The sequence below is a fragment of the Numida meleagris genome, chromosome 3 (genome assembly GCF_002078875.1).
Source record: "Numida meleagris isolate 19003 breed g44 Domestic line chromosome 3, NumMel1.0, whole genome shotgun sequence".
NCBI lineage: Eukaryota > Metazoa > Chordata > Aves > Galliformes > Numididae > Numida > Numida meleagris.
In genome coordinates, this window is record NC_034411.1 from 21,747,570 (window position 1) to 21,771,143 (window position 23,574).

General features: G+C 39.5%; 1 protein-coding gene across 11 annotated transcripts in view; it reads left to right on the forward strand.

Annotated features, from left to right (window-relative positions):
* TMEM206 (transmembrane protein 206) overlaps positions 1–23,574 on the forward strand; it is an 84,946-nt gene that overhangs the window by 29,700 nt on the left and 31,672 nt on the right. For 7 of the 11 annotated variants that reach the window (XM_021392450.1, XM_021392449.1, XM_021392455.1 and 4 more), the window contains 2 exons: positions 14,694–15,165; positions 16,342–16,501. The gene's annotated coding sequence lies outside the window, so the exon portion shown is untranslated. The remainder of the gene's footprint in view (positions 1–14,693; positions 15,166–16,341; positions 16,502–23,574) is intronic. The other 4 variants (XM_021392456.1, XM_021392459.1, XM_021392451.1 and 1 more) reach the window with 3 other exon arrangements.

The following is a 23,574-nucleotide window of genomic DNA, read 5'->3' on the forward strand; positions in this document are numbered from 1 at the left end:
AGTACCTCTGCGCCTGTGTCCTGATTTATCTGCAGAGTAGGTATCCCACCCAAGAATGTGACTGAGTTACCGGCTTTGCACTGACAAGAGAGGCTCAGTAAATAGGTGGTTCAGTATGAACATGTGTGTTTTTAGTTCATATTTTCCAAGGCAACCTCCTATTTGTATTTTGCAAGTGATTTGGCAAATAAAAATTGAGTCACTTGGTAAAGTTTTCTGTCTGATGTCATTCACAAGTTAAGCAGATGTTTAAATGACCCCGTTTACCTTTACAGTTATTTGCAATTGTAAAAATAAATGGGGAGGCAGGAATCCCTTTAAAACTAGGTCCTGAACATTTTGGTCTTGATTTTGCTTTGGTTGAAACTTCTGAAGAGCTTGCTGCTAATGTCAATGCAAACAAGGTGGGGCGTGTTTATAGGATATAGACATTACGTAGACTGGTAGTGGTGCGATGTTTTATATCACTAAATGTTAAGTGGCTTACCTTGAATCATTTTCAATATTATTTCTTGTTCTCTATACAGTAAAGTATGTTATTAGGGAACATATTATACAGCAAACACAGTTTGAAAAATTCATTTTTAAAGCATAGAGGAAGCAGTGACTAAAGTTCTGTCAGACTCTATTGAATACTCAAACGTTTTTTATTGTAAACATAATACGATTATACTGTATGTTGTCATAATAATTGGCAATGGTATGGAAGTCAGTCACTGAGTGCTTCGTTCATGTGGTAAAAGATGACAAGGGCTCCAATGTTTGTTGGCAGCAAACTTGTCTTGCTTTCTGTTTTTCTTAGTAAATTGGTTTTAAAATAATTTTGTGGGTTTTTTTTAAAACCAACTATCTTAGGATCCAGATGGCTTTATCTCTTTTTAATGAGATTTGGGACATTCTCCTTAGAAGTGCTGTTTGCTCAGAGCTGTCGCAAAGGCTGTGTTGCTTATTTTCCTTAAAACATGATGCTAGAACAGTAGTAATAGGGGATACTAACTAGTGATCAGCAGCACAGTAGGGTGTGTTAATTCAGATTCATTAGGACCCAGGGCTGGAAGGTAGCATGAGTCAAGAGAGTACATGAAAACTGAGTCTGGAGGCCAGCAAATCATTTTAAGGTGGGGAGGAACAGCTTACCTGCTCATCTGCATAGCTTTGGTGCCTTAATGCTACTTCATGTAGGCCATGTCACCAGGCCCAGGGGGCTGCCATGTGGCCAGGGCTGGTTGTTGTGTGTAAGTGGGGCAAAACAACTCCACTTACAGCAGTGACCCCCTAAGGAGCAGAGAGGATAGGTAACAGGAAAGGGATGTTTCTTCTGCTGCAACTTCAGGACATTTCTTACTGACCTAATTGCCAGTGTCATACAGGGCAATACCCTCTTAAACTGATTTCTTTTAAGATCCAGACCGTATAAACCGTCATGCCCTGCAGGATCCTGAGAGAGAATTTGCGGCAGCTGGTGCATTCACAATAGACAACTATTTCTGTTTTGCTGGAGTGAATTTCACCTCATACAAGGTCAACAGCTGAAAAAATGTTGCCTGTACCAACTTTTCATCTTCCATCAAATTCATATTATAAGACTCAACTACGTAGCTTCAGATTCCTGCCAAATCAGCACCAACGTGCACGCACACCCTATTCATCACCGTTCTTTCACCTTTACGTATATCCTGCACTTTTGCCAGTTTGAGTCCCAATCCAGCCCTTGCTGACTTCGTAGTACGTGTTATAGCCATATGCTTCCCCCCTTCCCAGGCCTCCATGGCTTCTCTCATACTGTTTATGTGTCTGTCCTGTCTGTCCCTGTGCCAGTCGTTTTCCATTTCCTCACTTCATGAGGCCACATTGCAAGGTCTCTGTTTACCTTCTGGGCTATCATCTAGCATATGATGAAATTGCTGCTGTCTTTCCTCACCAAGACGTAGCGATATGTGCATGTGTATATTCTAATACACAGTGAATTCTTAACTCAGCTATTAGAATCATTGCAAACTGTGGATGCTCCAAGTGCTTTTCCCCTTAATGTTCCAATTGCTAATTATGTAGCTCATCAGCATTTAAGAACAATGTTGCATTTAAAGAATATGTTTATCCTTTGCGGGCTTGCTAAACAATAAAAGATGCATTAGCTACACATGATCAAACAAAATCAGAAAAGGAAAGTTTTCATACTGTACAGGGTATATGATAATTGTTTTTTTCCAAAACTTCTATGCATTTTTCTCAGTGTACTTTACACACTGGGATAAGAAATCTATTCATGCAACTGTGCCCAGCACTGAAATTAGGACTGATTTACCTTGTAATTTGACCATCTATAAAAAATCTAAGGTCTCCACAGTCTCTCATGACTTTTGTCCACTCTGCTGCTTTAGCAGTCAAGCTTTTATAACCATGAAAAATCTTGAAGATACAGCTGTGCTTTGCCACACCTCTTTCTCTGTCGGGAATGGCAGAATGGGGGAGAAAAGGTTTCCTGTACCGAAGCCATTAAGCAGAAACTGGGCCTTTTTATATCCTCTACAGTGGAAAAAAAGAAAAAGGTATTCTTCACATTCCTGATATTCTATGGTAATATGCTTGTAGGCACACAGTAACCTAGCCTTAGGAAAATGCACTCCAAATGTTTACAGCCTTTTTATACCTTGTACCAGAGAAGGAAAGGAGTACACAGACATGGCTCTTGCTTCGTGAGTCATTTTATTCCTTACAGTTCTCTGTTTGATACAATTATTTGCAAAGAGACTTAAAACTATCTTCTTCAAAGCAACACAGCTTATTAGGTATCTGAGAGATCGTGAGTTAGCTTCTGTTTCTTGCACGTTGATAAATTTATACCTGTCTCGCTTTAGATTCTGTTCAAAGGACAGATGCAAGGTTTGTGAACTTGGGTGTTGCACTGCTTCAGAGTCACACTAAACTCTGCGCTGAAGAGAATAATACCATGCCCTTTCAACAGGCATTGTGGAAAGTGCTGGCCATCGTCCTTCAAACAGTACAGAATTTGCATTTCCTTGATCGTCTGTCCCAGAGCAAAGTTCAGTGGGTTGAGGAAGTATTGTTTAAGTGCAATTGATCTAAAAATATATCAAAAGGAAACAATTGTATACGAACAAACTATGGAAAGTCTTTATATAATTTTGTTGATGTCTGTAAATACATAAACAAGGAAGCAAGACCTTATGACATGGTTATTTCTGGAAAAGCAGAAGGCCTGACTGTGTTGTTGTTGCACCATGCACAAAGCCAGGCGGCTGCTCTTGAAGAAACTGAGTGGAATTAAGAACCCCAAAATTAGAACTATTTCTACAGTCTTAGGAACTCTTTGCTCTAGGTCTTGTCTCCATGCAGATGAATGACTAATCACATATCAATCTGTTTGATCAAGCTTTAGATCTCTGCTTCCCTCCCCACCTCCTTTTTAATCAAAATCTGTTTCTTTTCCTTTCCTGTTCTAATCATAAGCCTGAGATATGGTAATCTTTAGTGATTTATGGCAGATCTCAACAGAGCATATTCTAAGGTCGGTGATGTCTGCTGATTTCTGAAGAAGAAAGAGTAAATTGTACTTACTGCATATGCAGAAATAAATAAATCTGGAAGGGTCTTCTAAGTTAGTTAACTTGCTGCCTGTGTTATAGGTCATTATTACCCAGTAACCCCTGTACAGAATATTTGGCGTTCAATTGCAGCAGTAAGCATCTACGTATGTGCTCAGCTGCAGCACTCAAAGTGGTATCCAGGCTTGAAGACCTCAAGAACTAAAGATACTATGGAAAATTCACGTGGTAATTGAAGTTATAAATAACTTGTTATTTAATATACCTTGTTTCCTACCTGAACTTTGTGTTTACACTAAAGAGCCCTTCAGGAGCCAGTATTTCTGTGAAATATTAAGTCAAACTAGTTAATTATTTTAACAAATGAACTGTAAGTCTTTGAATATCTCACTGTAAAACATTTTCTCTTCATTTTGTATACCTTTTATGCTATATTTTGATAAAAACTCTAAGATGAGAAACTTGACGTGGTGTTTCACTGTATGTTTCACCAGTGTTGCACGTAGTTGTATAAATCTGTTTTGGTGTTCACTACTTATCTATGCATACTAGGATCATATGAGGTTTTTTCACTACAACATCAGCTGGTTGTCACCTCTAATACTAAATATTTTTCAGACCATGTGTTTTTGAGAGAGGAGACTTGCCTGCTGGTGGAGCTTTTAGGTCTGATCCCTGTGCATTTAGCTGTATTAATGCATGTTTAATATGAGTGGCGTTAGTTTGTTAACTGATCCAAATCATTCTGCATGACTATCTTCAGCCTTTGTCTTCACTTATATTTTAATTAATCTCACAAATTTTATTATTATAGATGTTGTTATTTATTTCCAAGTCACTGATGAAAATGATAAGCCCTAAAGCGTGTTTGTATTGCTGGTCTCTGTTCATTATTACTTTTCTGTTTTTTTTCTGTTGTTAGTCCAGTTAACATATTGTCTTCACGTTGTGTTATGCTAATTTTCATAATTGGAATGCCGTACACTGTTAAGTGCGCTCCACAGATACACTACATCTATACAATTACTTTCATCAGCCAAACTCATCAAACAGTGTAGTAGCTTTATGTCACAAGATATGTTTGCCACACAACTGTTGACTGATATTAATTATATTCCTGTACTTTATTTCTTTATGAATTTAATTATTTTATAACAGCCTTACCATTTTATTGTCTGGAAGTAACGTCAGACTAACTACCCATTAGCTCTGAGTCATCCTGCTAGCTTTTGTTTGTGTTGGCACAAACGTGAGCACTTTTCCAGTGAGACGGAATTTCTCAATAATGCCTTAATTTATTAAAACAAACGTGATTAGTTCTAAGGCCTTCTTAGTATTATTTCTCAGGTGTAAGGCAGATGGATTGGCTGATTTTGAAATGCTTATTTCTAGTATGTGTTGTATAACATCCTAGATTCATACTACATATTGGGCTACAGCTTGATACATCCTCACTAGATAAAGAGGAGGGAGGGGGGGGCAGTGGCTGCTCCCGACTCCTCACGTACCCCCAGCCCCGAGCAATGGGGAACTGGGTCTTGGTTACTAAGTGACTGGATAATACTTTGTCATCATCATGTGACATAAGAACATCTTTCCAAATATAGCATAGAAATATTTCTAATGATTTTTGTCTTTCCTGCATCACTTTCAAAAAATTTCATCATTTCCATCTGGCAAAGGGGTTTATCTTACTGCTACAACTACTGGAGTCTTGGTAACACTTTTAAAATATTTCATACTGCATTGGTACTGTCAGCTGTGGCCTTTCTGGTCATGTTTCTAGCTTGCCTTATCAATTTTTGCTCTTCAGGACTCCTAATTCATACAGATTATTGCTATTTCTTTCTAATCTTCATTTATTTTTTAATATTTTTTATTACTAACTACTGCTGACACTTGAGTAGTGAAACAGGACACCATCTGTAGCCAAAATTATGCTGTCCTTAGCAATGGAATTACAGTTTCTTGACCAGCCTAAGAATTCTTCTTAAACAAACAACAATAACCACAATAACAGAAAAACTTCTCACTTGGTTTTTCCACCTGAGTCATCATTTTAATTACTCTGTTAGGATACTTTAGTTGCATGTTACTGACAGCTGTAACACATGTACCACACTCATGGCTTTATGTTGGAATGTCTCTTGTCTCTCCTGCTCATTCTGCCCATTCTCCAATGGTCCTTTTTCTTTTTCTTCTGTTTTTTTCTTCTTTTTTTTTTTTTCATTCAAAATTTTAACATTCTCCAGCTCATCTCCAGCTCAGACTGGATACTTGTACTGCTCAGATGCCAGATGTCCTGTTCATCATTCTCCAGTGCATTTCAGTCTGACCACCAAGCCATCAGTGTCACACCGTGCTAACAGCTCACCTGTTTGCTGGGGGTGTTTTCCGTCTCTGTGGGAGCAATGTAATATATCAGAGGAGTGGAGAAAGTACTTGCACCATCCTCCTTTAGAGGTTTTCAAGAGGTCAGATTACCATGGGGAGTGGATTTTCATAAAAGCCCTATTTGGTGAAGTCTCCCCAAGTCATGCATTCATGTCTGCTATCCACCCCACCATACCTAATCAGAATGTTCCAGAAGTGGTACTACAAAACAGAGACTTCAGATATCACAATGTTAGGTTCTCTACGCATATTTTCACCAGCGTGCCTTCCACACTGGTATACGAGCAGAAATAAAAAACAAATCTCATTTTTTCTGATTTTTTTTTCTTCACAGCAGTTCCTCCTTCTAATTTCATGCATTTCCTTTTAATTTCATGCATTTTACCTCTGTGACTGAGACTCCTCCATATTTGGAAGATGTATCATCTTTTTATTCTAAACAGTTGCATGCTTTTCTTACTTGTTTCAGAATGGGGTGTGGTAAATTCAATGAGATGATGAGAGTGTTGAGAGAACCATAGCGTCTGTCTGTAAATGTTAGTGATGCTAAAGATTGCTCTCCAGGAGCTCACTGCATATTTTGTGATGAGTGTTCAAATTGTTTCAGTGTTCAGAAGCAGCAGCAAGTTGGAGGTGATAAACAGAAACTGAGACTTAAGCAGGCAGCGTTGCTTCAGTGTTTTAAATTAGATGCCTGCAGGGTCATTACTGCAGTCTCCCCTCTGACTTCTTCTTCACAAAATAAATTTGCTGTCACTGTAGACTCTCCTATCCGCACCAGGTATGACCAGCAAAACCTTTGTGTATTCCTGAAGTATGTATGTTGCAATATTTTTTTTTTTTAATTTTAGTAATATTCCTACTTAGACCTGCCACTAGCACAGACTAAAGAAGAATCTGGAAGTAAAGAGTTATTTCTTTCTGTAGGTTTTCATGTCTAGAGAACAGAAATACTGATAGATGATGAGCAGAGAGGAAGAGAGCTGACAAATTTCAGCTGCACCTATTCCTTTATGGGCTTACAATCTGTTTTGTAATGAGGAAAGAGAAGAACACTAACCAAAAGAAAGCAGAATGTACAAATAATCTTAAATCCAGGCTTTTCTCTTCCTAATTCATGGTTTTGTACTCTGTTAAAGTGGACATCTTATTATACAGATTTCACCTAGTATTTTCCAGTGACAGAGATTCAAAACCCAGTGATGACTGAGTGTCACACACTTAACCTGTGGCCTTGGAATGATTTAGTCCAGGTCATGTTGCTAAAGGAATCTTTAGATCTCATGAGTGCATAAGAACATTTATTTCCTTCCTGAATAAAGATCACAGAAGTACTTTGTGTAAAAGCAAGTACAGTCCTACTGTAGCAGCAGTATTTTATTTGACACGATAAATACAGAAGAAGTGCTAAGAAAGGGTCACAGTGATGGAGCTACAGTTTTTCTGAATCCAGACTTGTTTGGATGTTTTGAAAGAGAAAATGAAATTGTCACATGGTTGCTGATTACATAGTGAGTGAATTGTTTCTCACTATGTGTGCTTGGGGAGATAGACTGTGCAGCTGGGAAATCCCCAGCATGTGACTGGTGCAGCTGTGCTTGATAGCATGATTCAGCTTCACTGTAGACCTGAGTATTTCACCGTGTTGCATCTGTACCTGTGGGTGTCTGCCTGTTGCAGCATTCAAGTAACTGCCAAATGTTCCTGGTCTATCAGAGTTTGCATCAGCATTTGAACACCCAAGGTGCTTGAACTGTGCTAATCTTTTGTTGATAAAGAATGAGTCCCAAGTGCAGTGAGGAGGAAAAATTTCTTTAATAGTGAATACAGTATCCTTAAGTCATCTGGATTTGTGCCTTGCTGCCAAAGGACAGAAATAAACAGCTGGGAAAAGCAGAAGCTAGGACTTCTGCTTTTCTCCAAGCTATTTTTATACTTATCCATCCACATCTTGTTACTGTGTTTTCTCCCCCTGTGGCATCTTGTCAGCAATTGAGCTGGTGAGTCGTTTGGGATAGGAGCTCTTTGTTACTTACTGGTACAGTGCCAAGGTTAACAGGACTCAATTCCTTATGGGTTTTATAAGATTCTTTGTAATACAAATTTTTGATTTCAACTCGTGGTTTGCTGGATGACTCATTCCGACCTAACTTGTTTTGTGTGTGTCAAAGCTGTAGGCAGTTGGTCGTGCAAAGTGTCCCACATTCATCTAGGAAAAGGGAGATGCTCCATGGCTTTGATGTGACCCCTGTTAGGGCTGAGAGCTGCCATCAAGCTGCATGGTCGGAGGTTTGGCTCATTAATAACTGCAAAGCATCACTGTGACAACTTTGCCTGTCTTGTAGTCAAACTTTTTCACAATTCTGCCACTTCCTGGAGGGTTTTTAACACACTGTGGACTTCGCTGTCTCGCCAGATATGAACCCATAGCCCAACCTGACAGTGAGCAGTCATCTTCATGATGTTGCAAGAAACCACCTCTCCTTGGATTTAGGAAATCAGTTATGTTTTCTAAAATACTGTGATCCCTGACCAGAGTGAGTTACTAAGAAATAATATAAATAGAACATAATAGTTCAGTTGGAAGGGCCCTGCAAAGATCATCGAGTCCAACTGCCTGACCATATAAATGCTAACCAAAAGTCCCCCTGTGTACTCAGCACTGGTGAGGCCGCACCTCGAGTACTGTGTTCAGTTTTGGGCCCCTCATTACAAGAAAGACATTGAGGCCCTGGAGCATGTTCAGAGAAGGACAACAAAGTTGGTGAGGGTTCTGGAACACAAGTCTTAAGAGGAGCGGCTGAGGGAGCTGGGATTGCTTGGTCTGGAGAAAGGGACACTCAGGGGAGACCTTATCACTCTCTACCTGAAGGGAGGTTGTGGCGAGGTGGGAGTCAGCCTCTTGTTCCATGTAACTAGAGATGGAGCTAAAGGGAATGGCCTCAACTTGCACCAGAGGAGATTCAGGGTGGACGTTAGGAAATACTTCTTCTCCGAAAGAGTGGTCAGGCTCTGGAATGGACTGGCCAGGGAGGTGGTAGAGTCATCGACCCTGGAGGTGTTCAAGAAACATTTAGATGTACTGAGGGACATGGTTTAGTGAGAAATGTTGCTGATAGGTGAACAGTTGGACTGGATGATCTTGGAGGTCTTTTCCAACCTTGGTGATTCTATGATTCTATGATTCAAAGCATATTACTTAGGATGTTAAATGTATGATACCCTGGTAGAATCTGTTAGGGCTGTAATCTTTCTCCTCGATGTGAAATCTGCTGATTTTGGGTCTGGATTATGACAGTGCTGCTTCAGTCATCCTGCCAAAGCTTTACAAAACATTTAAAATATGTTTTCCTATTTATATGTGTTACCTTACATTTTTTTAGACCAATTAGGGCTAACACTTAATGATTTTATCAAAATGTCTAATGGGGAAGATAGCACTTGAGAGGATTTTGTTCTAGTGTTTAATGTTATACCTGCATTTTGTCACACATTGTGGTGCAAATGTTTGTGGTGGAATGCTGTAGCACGTTAACCTTACCTTCCCTAATTCTAGGTGTAAATTGTGATTGTAGACAAAATTGGATATTTGTACTGAGAGTTGCCTATTGTTCAGTTTTATGTTCAAAGTGGCAGAAAGGTAGTTGTACAAAGAAATGCCACTTAGAAAAGATGTAGAGCTAGATTCTCTGTAGATCATTGTATTCTATATTCATATAACATTTCTTTTTATATCTAAAATAATGATTAGTGGGCTGATACTTCAGAATTCTGAAGTATTCTCTGCTGTCAGTCATTTCATAATGAAGAGCAACATATGCCTCAGTTGATCTGGTTAACTAGTTGAAGGATAGCAAGAAATGGCACAAATGTTTGGTAGAGCATGTAGTAAGGATTAGCACAACAGCAAGAAAATCACAAGCTATTATTATTCCACTGATTTGTTGGTTTCTATTTTCCGTATGCTGTATATTTTTCTGTACTTCTTGAGGAAGTAGTCAGATAAAAGGTCACAATGGCTTTATGAAAGTGAATCATACACTGAATCACTGTACACTGTGTATGTTCTGTGTATTTGGATTGTGCCTTCCTTCATCAGTTTGCTGTCCATTCTTCAATGGGAACCAGACTTAAAAGAGATGAACTGGGATGTAAATCAGTTAAGTAGATATGGTGATGCAACATAACTTTATGGACTTGAGTGGAAAATTATATAGTTCATTTAAATTCCACAGATAAATCATCATTCAGTGCTAATTTAGGCCATATCCCCAGAATCTCTGAGATGGGATTGAGATGAAGAGATTTGCTTGACAAAAAGTAGAATGCAGGGAGCGTGCCTCACTTTCTGGTCATAGGATGAAGAACGTGCTCACTTTCCAGATTTCCATGGCTGTATGCAAGTGTCATAGTTTCATGACACAGTACTTCCCCAGACTCGCAGTAAGATATGTAAAATGGAGTTGGGGTTGGGAACAGGGCCTTTGTGAGAACCCGCAAGAGCCAGAGCAGCAGCCTCTCTCATGCTTTCCTGTTATTGGCACCAGGTTTGGCAAAGCTGCCACAGCTGGGGTTTGGGGAAGGCAGGCAGGGAAAAACATATGTCCCAGATAGAATTCTGAAGCAAAATAATTCACCAAAAATTGTGATCAGGATCAATTGTGATCAGGTGCAAGAGTCTGGTTTGGTTTTGTTTTTGTTTTTTTTTAGCAGGGCGAAACTGACGTATTTGAGCATGCTGCATTCTGCTTAGTCATTTGGCTTATGTTCCTTGTTCTCCATGGCCACCAAATTACATAACGTAGAGGAATTTAACCAACCTCACATGCTTCACCACGGTGTGATAGGTCACTTGACATTATGAGGAACATGGCATAGTAATTAGGGACCTTTTCTTTCTTCTTCCCCCACAAAGTAGACAATTTCGTGCTTGTGCTATCACGTTAGCAGTTCAAGGAAGTGATGCTTTCTTTTTGACCTCAGAGCAGATACAACACGTACTGTTATGCTGCAGGCTTTCATCATGCTGTCATGTCAGCATCTCAATTCTCACTTGGAAATGCAACTTTTAGGGCTGAAAAAGCAACTTAGGCCAGGTTGGGCACTTAGTTCATTGTCACCGAACATTCTGGCTGAGCTAACAAAACATTTAAGCTAGAGAATTCCCTGTAACTTCAATTAGAGCAGACAAGTTTGAGATATCAATACTGATGCCAGTGTGATCTTCATCTGCCAGCGGTTCTACTTGGTACTTGAAACAGCCGATAACCTTCTCATAAATCACTGAGACCTTTAAAACTTTTAAAAAAAACCTTTAAAACTTGGAAATGCAACCCCAGCACAGTTGTGATCTAGGAAGGGCACTGCACAGGCATTAACCATCACGTGTCTGGGTACCGCTGTTGGGAGTGAAGGAGAGAGGAAGACAGTCCTATTAGCAACACCTGTAATTCTACTTAAAAGTAGCTGGAAACCTAAGCCTACCAAGGAAAAGTATTGCTAAACCGCTAAACTTCTTTATGATACTTAACAACTGAAAGCTAACTGATTTCATTGATACATTTCTAGACTGAGGACTCGGGTTTCTTCTAATGACAAGTATAATTACAGGTCCTCTGACCTTTAGCTGGCTTAATGCAGGCATCCAGGCTTGAAAGTTGTGCATTGTACTAAGGGAGTTCGAGTTTGGTTTTCTCTTACTACACCTACAAGTGAAATGCCAGTCTCATGTGCTCAGTAATGAAAATAAACACTGAGCAGAACAAATGGAAGCACTGTTGGACACAAGGGCTCAGTATAACTTAGGCATCATAACTTTCTTCTTACAATGCCATCATGAAGGTGTTTTTCAAGATGGAAGAAATCCAACTATTTTTCAGCCTTTCTTCTTCAGGTGATGTAAGATCAATATGTGTGGAACTTAATGGGTTTCATAGATTTTGTGGTTTACGTCTTTGGAATTACCCCACAACGTATCTGCTGAGTATTGCTTCATTCTAGCAGATCCTGTATTTTCTACAGATAAAAGAATGTTTTAAAACTTTATTTGAAATATGAACTGACAAAGCAGGAAGAGAGAGAATGTCTCTGTAAAATGTCTGTAGTTACTTGCCATTGAAGATGGAGGCATTACGCTATACACAATCTTAAAAATCTTAAATCTCTTCCTAATAGGCATAGAGCTTGTCTCTTGCTGAGATGCAGATTTACAATATTTAAGGGGGGAAAAATAGGACTACCAATTCCCCTTCAATTTGTCTTTACAATTACTGGCATAAATTCTCTTTGCCTGTGATTGAGTTAAACTGTTTGTTTCATAAATAATTGTACGCAAGGGGAAGACGCGGATGGATTCATGTGTTTGAGTGTGTGTTTGAGTATTTCATTATTAACTGTTTAGGTGAGCTTTGCAGAAATCGGGAAGCTTTACTGATGCACTTTATTTTAGGTAATCTTATATGTTACAGAAATGGTACTCTGAGAGAGAGAGACATGCACATCACCAACTCTGGAAACAAAAATACACACAAACTTCTTGGGCACTTGGACTAATGGACAATGCTAAGTAGTTTATGAGAACGGGGAAACATATATGCAGCTGAGTTTGGGAGCTAATACAAGAAGCACAAAGTGAGCAGGAAGTTTATCTTAGATAAGCATAGAGAAAAGCTGAGTGAGAGTGTAGGGCTGTATCCCACTTTGCCAGCTGGGGGCTCTAATAAGCCATCTCGTTTGTTTGGTTCTTGCACAGCTGGAAAGTATCAAGCTCTGTAAAAGGAGTTGTTAGTTTTATCTTGAGGGTATAGCTGATAAATAAATCGGAGGGAAAAGAAGAAAAACAAACAAAGTGTAAAGTCAGTTCTAGTTTCTGCCTTCTCTCTGTGGGAGGTTTCTAACCCTTCAGCTAGAGTGCAAGTACTCAAACAAGCTGAGTGCCTGTCTTTGGCACAGCTGAGAGCCCAAAACTGTGGTGAGGAGCACAGCCTCAAGACAAGAGTTAAAAATCTCCTAAAACCCATCTGGCATCAATGAAGAAGGTTTCTGTGCTCCTAGCAGCAGAGCTGCAGGAGAAGTTTAGCAGTCCTTGCCTGGCTGCCCCATTCTGTTCCCAGCTGTGGCAGAGGATGAGCTGAGAGTCCCTGCGGGGTGCTGCAGCTGGTGAGGCAAGTCTGGTGAGCGAGGTGGTCACAGAGTGGGATAATGATCAATTAACAGTACTCACTGAAACCTGTAGTAAAAGCTACTTATTATTTGTGAAATTGGTAATAGTAAACCAGTTACTATGTTCAGTTAGAAATCTATGCTAGTGTCTTCTAACTGGAAAGACCTCCAGAACTCTTAAGTTTTGTCTACGTGTTCAGGTAAAAGCGATAAGAGCTGAATAGTTCAGGTGATGCCAAAGTTTAAATGTGCATTGGCAGTGATTAAGGATCATGTTCAGCTTCCCCTGGGATGTGGATTCACAAATAAATATTTCTCACGGTAGTGCCATCCACTAGCTGGTCCTTCTTGCTTGCTTCCCAATCCTTACCTGCGTATTGATTTGTCCCAGTTTGTGTGACTGCACAGTGATTTAGGCTGGGAAAGAAATTCGACTTTAATTTATTCATTCATCTACTTAATGAGGGGAGTTATTTTCCTCACTGCAGTTTAGTTTGTGCCCATACTAGCAGCTGTCCTGGCATAAATAAGGCTGTGGTGTAAGGTGGGAATAAGCTGGAGGGAACAAGGTGTTAAAGCCAGTTCTGTTGCTGAAAGAGATGTTTGTGAAAATGCACCTTGTTTTGATGCAGAGCAGCCAGAAAGAGGGTGTAACTGACTTCACTAGGAATTGCTGGGTTACGTGTGGTCACTTTTGCTCAGAACAAAGACTTGGATCTGAGTGTCTGTGAACCTCCATTCAAGTCCTTTTTTTCTGTAGTGGTCTAAACAGAAATCTCACTGCCTCTAAATTCAGTAAGAGCTATGCTCTAGATTGAAGTGGATGTAATTTAATTTGCCGATAGGAGGGAAAAAAAACCAAACCCACACTGAAATGTTCTGTATGATGCTGCTGTTCCTCAGTGCAGTCGTCTTGTCCTTTTCTCCATTGTGTCCTGGGCACTGTTGCAAGAGGAGATGCTGCTAATGGCCCCTTGTGCTCCATAGATGTAAATCCCTTCCAGGTATTCACCTCAAACCTGCTGTTTCTTGTACTGTAAATCACAGCACTTGTGCTCTTTGACGGCTGTGAGAGTGCCCATTCACTCCTTTCCTGTGTGTCTCACAACTTTCCCAGAGCTGCAGTTCCCTCAGGTAAAGTCATTCCTTGCCCTACTTTTTCGAGGTGTAATGCTAGAATATTTTGCTCTTTATCGAGTGCTTTCTACTTACAGTTCTCACAGTGAGATAAGCACTTTGTCATTTCTTAAACAGAAAAACAGATGTAGATGAACAGGCTGACCAAGTAGCTTGATCTCCATCAGAGTTTGGAATAGTTCAGTAACTCTCCTCACTTCAGGCCGTTGCCCAAGTCACCCACATCTTAGCATGGGACTATTCCTTCTATAAACTTTATTTGCTTATTTTTACATGTTTATGTTTTACCTCTGTGGTACATATGTTTATTAATTTGGGCTAATTTGGTCCTTAAATAAAGTTAATGAGAGACAACCAAATTCTCCTATATGTCTAGTTGCATCTCTTTTTCCGCATCTGAGGTAACACTCACTCATATCATGTCTCTCATTGCAGTCCAAAGTTTATCCTGTGCTGCCATTGCAGAAGACCTCAGGGCTGTCCTGTTAAACCACTTGACGATACTGTGGAACTCTCTTCACTTGGGCCCTGGGGAAAGAGGGTCATCTCTGCATCAGAAACTGGGAGGAACTTCGACATTGAAGTTGATGCCATGATTCAGAAATGTAAATGGGATCAAAATTGTGCCTAGATCTCTGGAAGAGCGTTTGTGCCAAGTGGCAGTGTTGAGACTTAATGGCTTCGTAACCCCCAGCCCAACAGAGGAGCAAAGACCTTCCATCGGCCCTGCCTGGCCACCTGAGCTCACCCCCAGCACTATCACTGCTGTGCCAGTATGCTGTTGCTCCGATCTACCTCCCAGTAAAACAAGTGTGCCATTTTTTTCTTTTAATTTTACCATACAGTCCTCTATTTTCAGATTATCAGATTTCCCAGCGGGGCTGAAGCTGTGAGTCTGCATTGCCAGGTGCTGCGTTTTCAGTTACATTATACTGTCCTCTAGTGGTAAAATATTCTGCTTGCTAGCTCGTATCTCTATGTTTGTTACGGGTTAACGCTTTTCCAGAAGAACTGTCTTGCCTTGAGAAGGTTACTTAATGATAACGAGCATTTAAGAAGAAGTTTTTAACAGTGGAGCTTGTAACAAAATTGATTTTAACTGTGACAGTGGTACTTTGCTAACATAATTTGGTTTCAAGTTTTGTTTCACTGCCTCAGCCATTCTTCTGTGCTGTTATCTTGAACTTGCACGTGGAAGAATATTTGTTGGAAAAGCACAGAACATCAAGTTAGATGTTAGATATTAAGAATAAATTCTTTACTCAGAGGGTGGTGAGGCCCTGGCACAGCTGCCCAGAGAAGCTATGATCCCCCATCCCTGGAGGCACTCAAGGCCAGGTTGGATGGGGCTCTGGGCAGCCTGAGCTGTGGGGGGCAGCCCTGCTGGGGTTGGGGCTGGGTGGGCTTTGAGGTCCTTTCCAGCCCAAATCGCTCTGTGATTCTAAGTCAAGAGATTTGAGTTACTGCTCCATTTCAACTCTGTATAAAGTTTTGGTGACACTTTCGATGCCGTTTTTCCCTACTGTTTTCTGTATGGAGAAAGGAGTGACAGTAATAGCTACTTCATTGTGGTGTTTGTGGACTATTGATGAAGTCAAGGTCCTAAACGCAGAGAATTTGCAATGTAAAAAACAGTACTGTATAACTTCTTGTGAGAGAATCCCATCTCAGAGATGATATTTTCATATGTTTGCGTAAAATCGGGGTGAGTTCTTACCATACGAAAATACCACGATATTTAAGCTTTTTTTTCTCTCAGTGAATTGTTACTTATTATAACAGACTTCAAAATAATGTGGAAAATAAGGGGGAAAAAAATACAATACTAAAACTGATTTCGAATTTACTTTTCATATACATATATTAGAATGTTTTGTTAATATATTTGAACCTACATTAATAAATCATTGATTAATTAGTGTTTAATTGTTGCTTTAACATTTAAATTTTAAAAAGAAACAAAATCTGAACTAAAAATTAATGATGATTTCTGTTTTCTGGTGTCCATGTAAGTGTAATAATATACAGAATTAGGTGAAAATTCCATGAACTACCATGTTGATATTAACATTTCTTCTAATAGGAGAAAATTCACATGGATTTTTCTGCACTCTTCTGCAAGAATAAGTGTAGAAAGAAAGAAACTGCTAAGAAACCAAGTGCTAACTTCAGCCAGTGTCACTTTTTCCTCCCAGTGGAGCAGAAATCTGAGGGACTTTTCATCTCCAGAGTACAGCAATTAGGTAAGAATTAATTATTTTCATGAGTCCAAGACTGATCACAAAGTGTCATTGTACAGCGGAAAAATCAGCATTCAGGTTGGGCTTGTGCAGTTACACTGCTAACTCTTAGATTACAGCTCGGAGCAATCCAGATTTGATTGTTTAAATGTGAACACTAATTGCCAGTGGCCATCAGGACAGATTGGTAGGAATGCAGTTGCCATTTGCCCATCACTTACCTGGCCTAAAATCTTTCTGTAGACAAAACTGCCTCTGGACAGGCAAGTGCTCTGCCAGGGCTGGAATATGCCATGGCTTTGTGCTTCGTTACCGAATTGTTGCCCAACTAGGCCAAGTCATTGCTGCAGAGCTATTCTGGCATGTAACAGCCTGGTTCATGAAATGAAGATCTGTTATCTCTAATGCCTAACTGTCAGTGATGTAGCTTTCTTTTATGAATGGGCAAAAAGACTGAGATTTGCCTTTAAATGCTTTGAAGCAAGTGTTTTTGTGTCTGTTCTCTGATACCACTATTCTAGACTTGACAGGTGGACAGATCCTCGAGCTAGGTTGTTCTGAGTGAGGCAGCTGGGCAGTTAATATAACACTGCTCAAAGCTAATTTGGGACATGGCCCTTGTGCTAGGTGGGCTGCAGCTTGATGTGTCACAACATAGTGCTGCAAAAGCGTCAGTGAAGTGCTGCGGAGGAAATAGGAGTAATGGAAGTAACATACTAAATTGCTGTTTGCTTTGGTGGATTGCTTTGGATGCAACACAGCTTGCTGACGTCCAGATTTTTCAGACACTGGTGGTCCACCACCACACGAGGACCTGGAGTTAGCTAACAACATCAGCTAAGTGCCAAATCCCTCCCCAGGCTGGTCAAGGCATGAGACTTGCTGATTCCTCTCTGCCAATGGGGCTTGAGACAGCACTGTAAGCGCCCACTCAGAGCCATGGGCGTCCACCTGCATAAGTGGATTGTGAATAATGCTCATCAACAGCCAGCAATGTTTGGTCACATACAAACATGTGACATGATAATGAGGCCAAATGGTCATAGTTGCATAGTCAGCAGAGAGGACATAAGCTCCTCAGGTGGGTGTTCTGAATTGCCTGCGGGGTTGCTGATGAGGGATGCCACATGGGTACCATGTTAGATCCCTACAATTGGGAATGTGAATAGCGCTGCCTTACAGCAGTTCCAAGATGCGTCCTCTTTTTTAAAAAGGTTTCGAATTAAAAGAATAGTTGTTCTGCATATCTAATCATTCTCCAAATGTTACTTTTTCTGCCTCCTTTAAAAACGCAAGAATGAAGGCAATGTTTTGCTAAAATAATAAAAGAACTGATCCTTGTCTAAAGGTTGATAAGAGTGCACTTGATGTTCCGAACATGAGATTCTGATTTCAGCTTCCCATTTCTACTGCTTATAGTTCCATTGCTTCAACGGAGTCTGTTTGGCTTTCCAAGTACATCAAATATGGTCTAAAATCCCAAGGGAAAACTGTTTGCTCTGGTTTTTCAGTCACTCTTGAGTCTAGGAATATATTGATTTAAAGCCTGAAAGTAGATTCAAATGATGCTAGCTATTAAAATCAAGCCCAATGGACATTTGATAGTTAAGAAATGTTTTATTTAATTCAAGCACAGAGTTAGTGTTGATATGAAAATTACACCAAGGAATTTTTACTAGGCAGCAGTAAGAAAAGAACTGCTTTGTGGACATTTCTTTCTTTCCTGTTTTTGTAGTAATGGTAGTAGTAGTAGCAGTAGCAACAGCAGGATGGTTGAAAAAGCTTGCAGGGAAAAGCAGAGTAGAGTGAATTATCTCCATCTGTGTTTTTTTGTGTATTAGGAATAACTCTACTGTAGCTTGATATGTTGTTTAGCTTGTGTGCAATGCATTTTTCTGTACATCTATATGGTAGGAAAGGAAACAAATTTCTTTTCATACTGAGTATGTCAGTTTTTTTCATAAGTAACAAGCAGCATATCCTACTAATCTGGGGCGTCACATTACGTGACTGCTATTTACCTCATTGGCTGCATATAATTTTCTTTCCAAAAGCAAGGGTATTTGCTCATAGCCATCAACTGTAACCACAGCACCTCGTTTTACGCTGTTGTAAGTGAAGTCAGCGATTGCCTGCATTCAGTTCTTCATTAACTTTTGGAGAATTAACCCATTTGTTACTCTCTTATCAGATTTTTTTTGTGTATGTTTTTCAGGTTTGTAAGGGTCAAGCCCTTTAAGAAATCAATTATTAATATATATCAGTTGCTTTTAGCAAATAAATTGCTTGTAAATTATTACTGCTAATAATTTTTCCAAAACTTTATTTCTGTTTTTCATCTATTTACTCATTCTGTCTTTGAGTTTTTGAGTTTCTAAGTGCTCTTGTGCTGGTATGTTTCCAAAGAAGCTGTATTTTTGTATATAAGAAATAGTTTGGATGTGACAGTTATTATAAGGATTTTTTAATAACAAATGCTTTAGATACCACTAATTTATAGTGGTAAATTTAGAATCTTTTATTCTTGTTATTACATGAAGATCAAACCACTTAATATGAGGATTTACCACATTGATTCTCTGGAATTTTGTATCAGTAATGACTGGGAAATCAATTTACTGTACAGATAAAAATAAGTAGTACAGATTTAGAGAAAATATTTGAATGAAAGATGGTAGATATGAACGTGGGAACGGTGGGACATTTCGAATGAGATTCCAGGTTGACAGAAATCGCTATAGCTCCCTGGAATTTAAGACCAATTCCATCACTTGAGAATCAAAATAATGAAGGTAAGCTTATGAGAGAAAGCAAGAACCATGCATGGGAGTTAGCATGCACAGAGAATGCCTGCAGGTGGCAGGAGGAATACCCAGCAGAAGTGGCAGCAGTGCTTCAGCCACCTGCATAGTTTTCTTCTGGTTCTATATCTCGAAGTTGGCGTACGGATGGCTTCTTATATGGGTAAGAACATTAAATATGTTAGAAAATCGGTGTTTTGTCTCGTTAGATTAAAAATGCACTTACACGATCCGGCCACTGGATGTCTCTCTTGTTCTGCTTACAAGGACGAAGACTCTCAGTGCTAAGCATCTTGGAGAGATAAATGGGCTACTGTGGAAAACCAGCTGGCAGAGCCCAGCTGACTGCAGTGACACAACGCCAGGCCTGGACTTGTCAACTCCTGGCATGTGAGGCTATAACAACAAGATATAAGCAAGAACAAGAGCTAAGAAATGCATTTTTTCTTGCATTACAACTGCACTTCTTACCAGCCCCTTCTTTCCCAGTGTTTAGCACAACTGTATTAAGCAGCCTGCTGCCAATATCTGAATATTATTTGAGAAAATAAGTTGAAATCAATACTACCTTTCTCAGTAGTTACAATATGTAAGCAAATACTTTGTTAGGCTGAAACAGTGAAATGCGCCAGAGACGTTTTCTTTTTTCCTGCCATGTTTTTGTTCAAGTGGGTTGAAGTTGGCAGTAACTTCAGCCAAACAAGAGCCAGATTTCCTTTTTCTGGAAAAGTCTGCAGCCTCTATTTATTTCTCTGTTCTGAAAGAGAATTAGAAGAGACAGATTCAGAGCTTCCCATGAAATTCTGTTCTGGAAAAATAAATATTAGGAAAGACTTTTTTTTAACCTGTGTGAGTCAAGGTACAGGATCAGCTCCTCGTTTTGCTCAGCTTGTTGATTGAGCAAGGGAAATCTTTCTGTATGCACATTGTCTTGTTGGTTTGAGCATCCTGAGGTGTCAGAAATTAATGAATGTGGGAAAATGCATAAGAAATCCTTTTGAGGTTGAGAACTTCAAGATCTCTGGCTTGTATTCATGTTGAATCAGATAGTTTCATACAGCATAAGAGCACGCAGCACATAGTGTTCCAGAGGCCTGAGGTACGGGGAAGAACAGAGACAAGCCTTAGGCAGTGATTTCAGGGCAGGTGAACCTGAGTGCTGAGAGCAGAGGGTTTCAGTGGTTCACACAGGATAACAAAGGAATTTGGGAACTGGGAGAACTAGGTCACTTTTTCCATACATCCCTTCTTCACGCTTTTTTTTCAGTTTCATCAGTATGTTTTGACATACTCTCCCCCTTCTATTAATACTCTTTTTTACTTATTTAAGTTAAAAACAGAACAAAACCTTAGATTACAAATTCTGAATGAGAAAAGCCTGATGTCTGTAGGAATTTTGCTGGATTTTTTCTGTACCTCTCATTGTACATGAAGCAAGTTATATAACTTTTTGCCTCAGTTGTTAGCTGGTGTGTGAGATCTATGGTTTATTTCTTTGAAAATATTGGTAGGAAGAGACACGTCTTTGTGGGCATTCTTTGTGATCAAAATGGAATTAAACTGCAGTCCTGTTTCCCTGAAAGAAGCAGGAAAATAGACAAAAGGAAATAGCTCCTTTGGTGGTAACCCAAGCCTCTCTGTTCAGGTGCCAGTGCCCTCAGAAAACTCTCTCCTTTTCTCTCTTTATGCATGCTCAGGATCATTCTACAAAGTGTCTCACTGATTTCCATCTTTGCCGGCATTTGGTCTTCAGATGGGTTTTGCTCTCTTCTATCTCACTGGAATTATAAGAATAACGGAAGTGCCTAAACTTCCTAGCCTAAACTAAGCCTTAAACAGGGGATGTAGTAAGTGTCATTTCTTACTGTCTGATATAGGCAAACATGCATTTTGCTATACTGAACGTTTTAACTCTTGGATTCCAGCTTTCTCCAGTTAGTAGTCCTTAATCCTGATCATGCATATAAACATCATAATCTGAAGTGGGCGTTTAGTGCAAGATCCAGGCTGTACAGCTGTTACCTTTGGCAATGAAGGGCCTGGAGTGCTGCTTAATTTTGTCTATTACCATGCAATTGGGAAATAAGTTTTCATCCCACCCCCAGATATCAAGAATAAGCATCATTGTAATGTGTGATTTCTTTTCAGAGCTTTCCACTAGATTTGGCAATAGCTTCAGTGTTCGTTATTAATTATCCTATACTGCATCTTTCAACAATATTTGTCTTAGTGTTATTAGAACTCTTTGCAGCATGTATCCATAAAACCTCTGCAAAAGCAGCTGTAAAGGCAAAGGGATAATGATGTATGCAGATGACTGCAGTAGAGTACCTAAGTTCCAGTGTATTTTTATTCAAAAGCAAATGTCTAATTCAAAAATTGTGGACTGAAACTGGATCTGTAATTACATTCACAAATTGAAGGGTCCTCTTTTGGAGCTTAATCTAAACAATATAAAGTATGTAGGTTTCTGAGTGCTCTAGGAAACATCAAAGCTGACCACATAGATTATGGTGGTCCATGAAAAGGAGGAGGGATTGGATTCTGAAACAGTGAACATCAGCATAGCTCAGTTGGAGCTTTTTATTGATGTACACAAGTTGAAAATTGTTTTATGACTTCAAGTTGCATAGAAACAAAGCAAACCAAAGAAACTGTTGTGAAAGCAACCATCCAGGAAAACATGGGGGAAGAGAAATACAGTGAAAACAGAATTATTTCTAAATTAAATGTCCGTACTAAATTTAATAAAGCTTCCTAGTAGGGAGTTTCTGGGAAATGTAGAGTGAAATGTGAAGCAAACTTTGATTGCTCTTTCAGCTGCCTTGATGGTATACTTACAGCAAGAAATAAATTTCATTTTTGTACTACTTCTAAAAAAGCTTTCTAGATAAAAATGCCCACGCTTCACAACCACCTTAAGAAGCATTTGTTGTGATTGTTGCTAAAGGAACGGCGTAATGGTTTCATAAATAGCAGAGTTAACAGGCTTCTAAAAACAAGCAAAATTGCCTGTAGGTGATTTCCATTTATACAGAAGTAGTTACTCTCTCAACTTAAACTTTCCCCAAGCTTTCTCCCTGGGCCTGTTACCTATTAATGCGTACTTTACTGTCCTCTTCCTGCTTCCTTGAGCTGTTTTGATTTAACGGTAGGTAGAAGCAATACTTTACTTAAGAGTACTCAAGGGAAAAACCTGATCTGACAAATTACAGAATATAAACAACGTTACGGATAGCTTGTGACTATGATGAGATCAGAAACAGGCTGATGGGACACACTTCTTTTTGGAAAAGCAATGGCTGTGCCACATCGTCATAAAGCTTATGACTGATGTTAGAGAAAAGGTGAAGTCTTTCAGCAAAGTGGCTTCCTGAGTAGAGTCTGAGCATAAGGAGGCTTTGATTTTGATTTTATTTTGTTGAGTTAATATTTGGTATTCAGTAGGAGGTGCTATTCCCTTATTTTTGCTGTCTTTTTCCCCTTGATTTTTAATTTTGATGATGTTAAGGCACCTAACATCTTGATAAGCACCCTTTACTAAGGTTGATAAAATAATTGTTTTCCCTGCAGACTTGATGTTTGAACAGGCCTCATGCTAGTCATATTTAGAGCTCTTTCCTCCCCTTGGAAGTGCAGGAGAACCCTGCTGCTGGTAAACTAGCTTGCATTAAGTTTTTCTGTTCTGCGCAATATTTCCTTCTGGAAGATGTATGACTCCTTAGAAAAGATGATGAGATGTCATGGTCTTGACTGAAGAGTGAGTTTGTAATCCCCTCAGCTGCTGGGTTGTGGGTTTTTTTTGGTTTTTTTTTTTTTTTGCAAATCTATCCCTGATGCTTCATTGCAAGGCACTAAAGAAAATCATTTCTTTCTCCTTCAGCCATTAGTACATAAGCCTTTCCACTTTCCCACCTTTGAACTGTGATTAGAAGAGAACCGTCACAGAAACGTAGCTGGAGAAATAAAAATGCAAAATATTGGGTACAATATAAAATGTAAGTAAATCTCCAAGTTTTCTCTTTAAAATGTGTGTGCCTTCTTTCCCCACTATGCTAGGCTGAAATAATGAGGCAGCACCCAACTAGATAATTAGACTGGCTCTGATCTTCTCTTATTTTGCTGTGACTGTTGGCATCCAGGTTTCTAGTACCTCTCCATTGCTTAATTTGGGGTATTCTTCTCTACTCTCATTCTCTTTCTCCCACTGATTTTTCATTTTCCTGACTCTCTGTCAGCCTTTAAGTGTGTTCCATGATGGCAGGGTTGGACCTA